The following is a 5,737-nucleotide window of genomic DNA, read 5'->3' as shown; positions in this document are numbered from 1 at the left end:
GTCTGAAGTAGACTTAAGTACCTGAAGGCTTACCGGAAACTGTAGCCTTCATCTCCATGGTGATTTTTTGAACTAATCAGTTTTTCTTTTTTCCGCATCAGTTTATCACAAGTAAGATCATATGCACATGTGTGAACTTGATTTTTATCCTCTTTTATGATTAAAATGTTGTGTTACTTTGTTATGTATGGCTCTTATGTCATTACATTGACAGTCTTAACCACAGCCAGTACTGCACCGCACCACCTGCAGCCCTGAGGATCCAGATTGGACCCAGGCTAAACTTTCTGGTAGAATGAGTTTCGGAGAGGCAGGAATATTTTTTTAAACGGGCCTGGGTAAACTTAATGGCCTTGGGTAATTATGTTTGCCAGCAACAACCGAGAGCAAGAGAACAGCAGCACGACATACCAACACAAGGCACCTGGCTGTGGCATAGAGCACCACCAGCACTATAGAACGGAGTAGACTGCATATAAAACCTACGTAATAATGTAGTCTGTGTTCATTTAACTCTTCTGTATCAGAGATGATTTGAACATTTTACATTTTTAAAGACCCAGGGGGGCTTGTATTATGATTTCACATGTGTAAAATTTTTATTTGTGCCAAAAAAGAGTTACGCAAGGGGACCCAAATTGAACTTTTTCTCAAAAGCTCTGTGGGAGTTTTCACACTTCACTCACTGTGCGGTGCAGGCAGAAAAACAGATCTTACTAAAACAAATGTATATGAATTTGTTCAGTGATTACAAATAGATCAATATGAAAATGTTATTCTCCGAGAATAAACCAACTGATACCTAAAAGATAAACAAATGGTATCCTGAAGGAGAGTCTGTTTATTTAGTCTCATAGTAACTACAAACATCCTGTGTGCTAAGTCTTTCAGGGACTGACTTTGTCTCTGTGATGGACAGCTATAGTCCCAACTGCATCAATTACAGACCCCAAAAACGTCCTTTTCTTTTCATGTGCGAACACCTGCCACGCATCAGACTGAAAGACTGGCTCCCAGAATTCCCTCCTCATAACATTCGAGCGAGGCAATTTTTTTATTTATGACCATATGACCAGCATTTTAGTCTGCCTTTTGGGTTATGTGCTTCCCAGTGCCTTTCCAATTGCACAACACAAGTACTTTACTGGTGTTTATATGCTTAAATATGTTTAAGCTATGAATGAAATGCATAATAACAATAAAGGCTAATCCAGGGGCAGGAGCTCAAAGTGAGAAAAGGGCACATCAACCTAGAAAACCTGTTTTATGACACCCAGTTATTGTCTAGATTATATTTTACTGAAATGGACGAATGAAAATTACATTAACAACAACATTAACACGAAATGTCTGTTAATCAAATCAAATGTTAAACTTGTTGACTGTTAAACAGTTGTATACAATTTAGCAATTGCATTTTTGCTGGATTTTCACATGGTAGGCTGTTCCTTGCGTCTACCGTAACTGCATGTCCCCGATGAACACGTGAGTCCAGCTGGTTGGCTGAAGATGAACACAGGCAGAAGTTTCCAGCGGTTAGTAACCTGGGAAGGTAGGTGGGCTGCAGTTTCCTCGACAGGCATTCGGAACGGGTGCGCTGCGTGCCTGTAGCACCTGACTCCTGAATATAGCACCTGCACTGCGTTAGCGCAGCGAATCAAAGCAGGTTTCATTTAGAGACGAGGGAGGTGTCTGTTTTAGTGCTGCAGTATGTTCAACTGGAACTGTTTTTTGTTTCAGTTCAGCAGATGTGGATTCGGCAATGGAAAAAAAAAATTGAATGCACATTTGCTTTTGACAGATACAAGACCGAGTTGAGCAGTCTTGTTCAGCCAGTTCTGTTGTTCACAGAAAAACTTGGCATCGCTCCTTTAAAGCATTGTAAATATTCTACCAGTGCAGCAATATATCTCCACGTGGGTCTTTTGAAATTCAGAATGAATAGTACATGCAGCCATGAACACATTCCAGCCCGAACAGAAAATAATCTAAATGGATGGATGGATGGAGACACAGAAATACACCATGCAGTGATCTGCTTTTTTATGTATAGCTTTCATTTCAATTTCAGGCAGTTTTGCAAAGATGCATCTTGACATGCGTACATATATACCCTTTTCATCACAAGTTTTTGGGAATTCACCTTAAGGGTGGAGTGGAGTGCTTGCCTTTGACAGATAAGAAAGGCCAGCATGACTAAATGTTTGCCATATGTCTTGTATAGCTTGCATCATTTTTTATCTGTAGCAACAGAACCATGTACAAGTTCAGTGATATGTTCAGTAGTACTTTAAGTAAGGTTGTGGCTTGGCATCTATAGGTTAGTGACTGTAAGAGGGTCATTTAGCATACTTTAAGAAGTACCAGGGGTATTCTGAATAACAAGGGAGTTCTGAGGAAAAGTTTATTTTATGTAGCAGCAATTGATACATAAACAAGTAGTGTATTTAAGCAATGGCTTCAATCGCAATTTTTTAAATTATAGATATTAACGGAAAGTACATGCGTTATAAATGGGAGGTGGGCAAACTACAAATGATGGTGGTGTCTTTGTGTGCATTCCATTGGTTCATATGCCATAATTTCATGACATGTCATCAAGAGTAAGTTGGCTGGTTATCAAAGCTCAAGAAAAGTTTTTTAGCCTTGGAAAAAGCATTTAGAAATCAGAAATGTAAGCATTAGTGTCCAGAGGTTCTCGTTTTTCTGTCTTTGGATATAAGTGGGTTTCTTTAGTTATATATTTTCAAACATAGCATTGTACTCTAGGCTTCGACTCCTGAGACATGACCACAAATACAATGTTCATATGTTTATACCATGACTGTAGTTTCAGAGCAAAAGTTCAAAATTGTTTCTGAAAAAGTGGAGGATTAGTCCAAAATGGTGGTTCAATCACATGATGACATTACATAACATAGCTTAACTTTTTTTTATAGAATTAGTCACTGCAGTTTGAAAAAGATTTACTTCAGAAAGTAAATATGCGCTGTAAACATAAACTTGGATCTGCTGTGACTGTTTAAATTAGTTCTCTGAGACAGCACCCCTGGTTTAGCACTGTTCCATAAACTGGTTATTGATTTGATTTGTTATTTTTGCTTGATAGTGTTTTCCAATGGTTTCATCCTGGGAGTGAATGCTGGTGTTGTTCCTGCTCATATTGTTTGATTAAACATACTGAATGCATTTTTTGTTCTGCTGTGCTTAACTGTATTGTTATTCCGCATTGCAAAATAAAGGTTTGCTTATAAAAGCATTTAAACAGGTCACTTGCATTGCAACATAGAGTTTCACCGCTCAGTTATAAATGTGAAATATCATTCCCACTACAGTCTCAGCCAGTTCCTTTGCTGTGTATTTAAGTAATATCAAACTATGACAATCTTTTATGAAAGCATCTGCTGTCCCAGTGCATTGTGCTGAATTTCAGAATTTCTTCACTTCTATTTGTATTTCTGCACTTCTAACTCTATTAACTTAGCTTAAACAGAATTAACTGTCATTTTGTCTGCTGCTCTGCTGTTTGATTGGAGATTTATATGGTTGAGAATACCCCTGGAACATGGTTTAAATGTGTTTAATGACTTAAGATTAGCATCCTGAAATAAACAGAAACGTTTTTCAGAAACTTACATAATTCTGCCTGTATTAGACGTATATTTCTATGATTGCATTAAAACATATTATAAAACAAGGCTGGGATATGGTGATATTTTTACACCATAATCCTCTGGCGGTTACAATAGGTACTGCAGGGACACCACATTTAATTGTAAAACTTCTAAAAGATCTGCACAAACAGATCACAACTTTAATTAAAGGATTTTTTGTTTATCTTAATTTCCCATAATAATCATGCTAGTGTGAAAACATGTTCTTCTGTTTTGATTGGACAGCACAGAGCTTTTTATTAAATGTTCTTATCTTTCTGGAACATTCTTATCTATGTGGAACGGTCTTATCTACACCATCTGTGCTTTGTGTAGTCCTTCAAAATTCAAGGAAGAATAAAATAGGCAGAGTTGCAGAACTACTCCCAGACGTATTGTTGGAGTACATCAAATAAGTCAATGTTCTGTGAAGAGACAATTCAGGACGACTTGGAGGAAAACAGAAAAGCTTTTTGAAATTACATAATGTCAGAGTCAGAATTTGTTTTTATTTTACAACAAATCCAGTGGCCAGGCATGAATGAAATTGTAATTGTACCTAGTTCATGACACACAAATGATCTTTGAAGAGATAAGATAATTGTATGTGATGGCAGATAAATACATTTGTTTAGGATGTAATATGTACAAGATGATTTAAATAATTTATCCCCAGAACTTTGATGTTGATGAACCTGCAAACAATTTGAATCAGGAAACGTGACCTCTGACTAACAAAGGACAAACAATTAAAGCAATGAAGATTTAGATGGCAGGAACACCGTCTATGACTAAACCAGTCTTCCGACTAAATCGTTTCTCCCACGAGAAAAGTACGTTTGTCAGAAGCTTAGTGAATGATAAATCACATCTATCACCCCAAAAAAAAAAAATGCACATCCTATATTTGAGCTGAAATTTCTTTAGACATTGGGCAGCTCACACAATGTCACGAGTCAAAACGATGCAAAAGATTTTCATCCCTGCAAGAGCCGTGTTCCTGAAGCACAGCCGCCTAAGAACACTGCTGAGGACGTCAGATCCTGGTGGCACGGTACCGGCCTTATTCCAGTAATGTGTGTAATGTGTGCCTCATCTAACACGTAGCACGCTGTTAAGTATGTTTGAGTCGTAACGACTCCCAGTCATTCAGTGAGTCAGTGGCTGGGCTAGGCTGCCTGCCTGGGATCAACAGCCTCTAAATCACTGGCTCTAACTATCGGACCACACTGCCTGCCTTTCCCCTCTGTCTCTACCACCCCGGAGTGTCCTCAGGCCGGGCCTGGCTAAAATACACACGCTGAGTAAATAACCTGAGCCACCCAGGGCTCCCTGTGGGTGCCAGGAGACAGGTTGCACAAGTAGAGAAGATGGAGTAGTCTCGTAATGGTTTACATGACACTCGATTCCTGCCCCCCTTGTTAAGGCCCTATTGGAATAATGGGGGGGGGGGGGTGGTATTGCGGCATGGGATCCCAGAGTACCTCAGGGAAATGTGGAGCTGATCTGCAATTCTGAGCCCCGACATCCCCACAACATTCCCAAAACAAGGGCTCTCTCTGGAGCTTTTGTCTGCTGACTATCGAGCCCAAGAATAACACATCCAGATAAGCACGTTCATTCAATGCAGTGTTTTGCCATCTGAGAGGATGTTATGCACATTAGTATTTTTGAGATTAAAAAGTACTCCTTTTACAATTTATTTATGTTTTTCTTTTTCTTTTTTTTTTGCTGGTACATTCACAATTTTTAACATCTGAATCTGATCATTCGTTCGACCGGAAAAAAAAAACGTTCACTTTAGGCGGCTAATGCACAGATGTACATTTCCTTTTTGAATGTAATTATTTGTAAACGTTTCCAGTGGCGGCCAACAGCACAAGCCGTGCGATTTCTGTGTAGGGTTCACCACGTAATTCTTTAAATTACACTTCCATTATTGTCTCGCGTGGCTTTGGAGTCCATGTGAGACAGATTTACAGTAAACATATGCTTGATTGTGTGCACTGGCAGCATCCATCCATTTATGGCACAGTGTGCTGCTAACTTAGCCTGGCCCATCTGCCCCAGCTCCTGTTCTGCTT

Source organism: Conger conger, chromosome 8 (genome assembly GCF_963514075.1).
Source record: "Conger conger chromosome 8, fConCon1.1, whole genome shotgun sequence".
Lineage (NCBI taxonomy): Eukaryota > Metazoa > Chordata > Actinopteri > Anguilliformes > Congridae > Conger > Conger conger.
Note: the sequence above shows the minus strand (reverse complement) of the source record.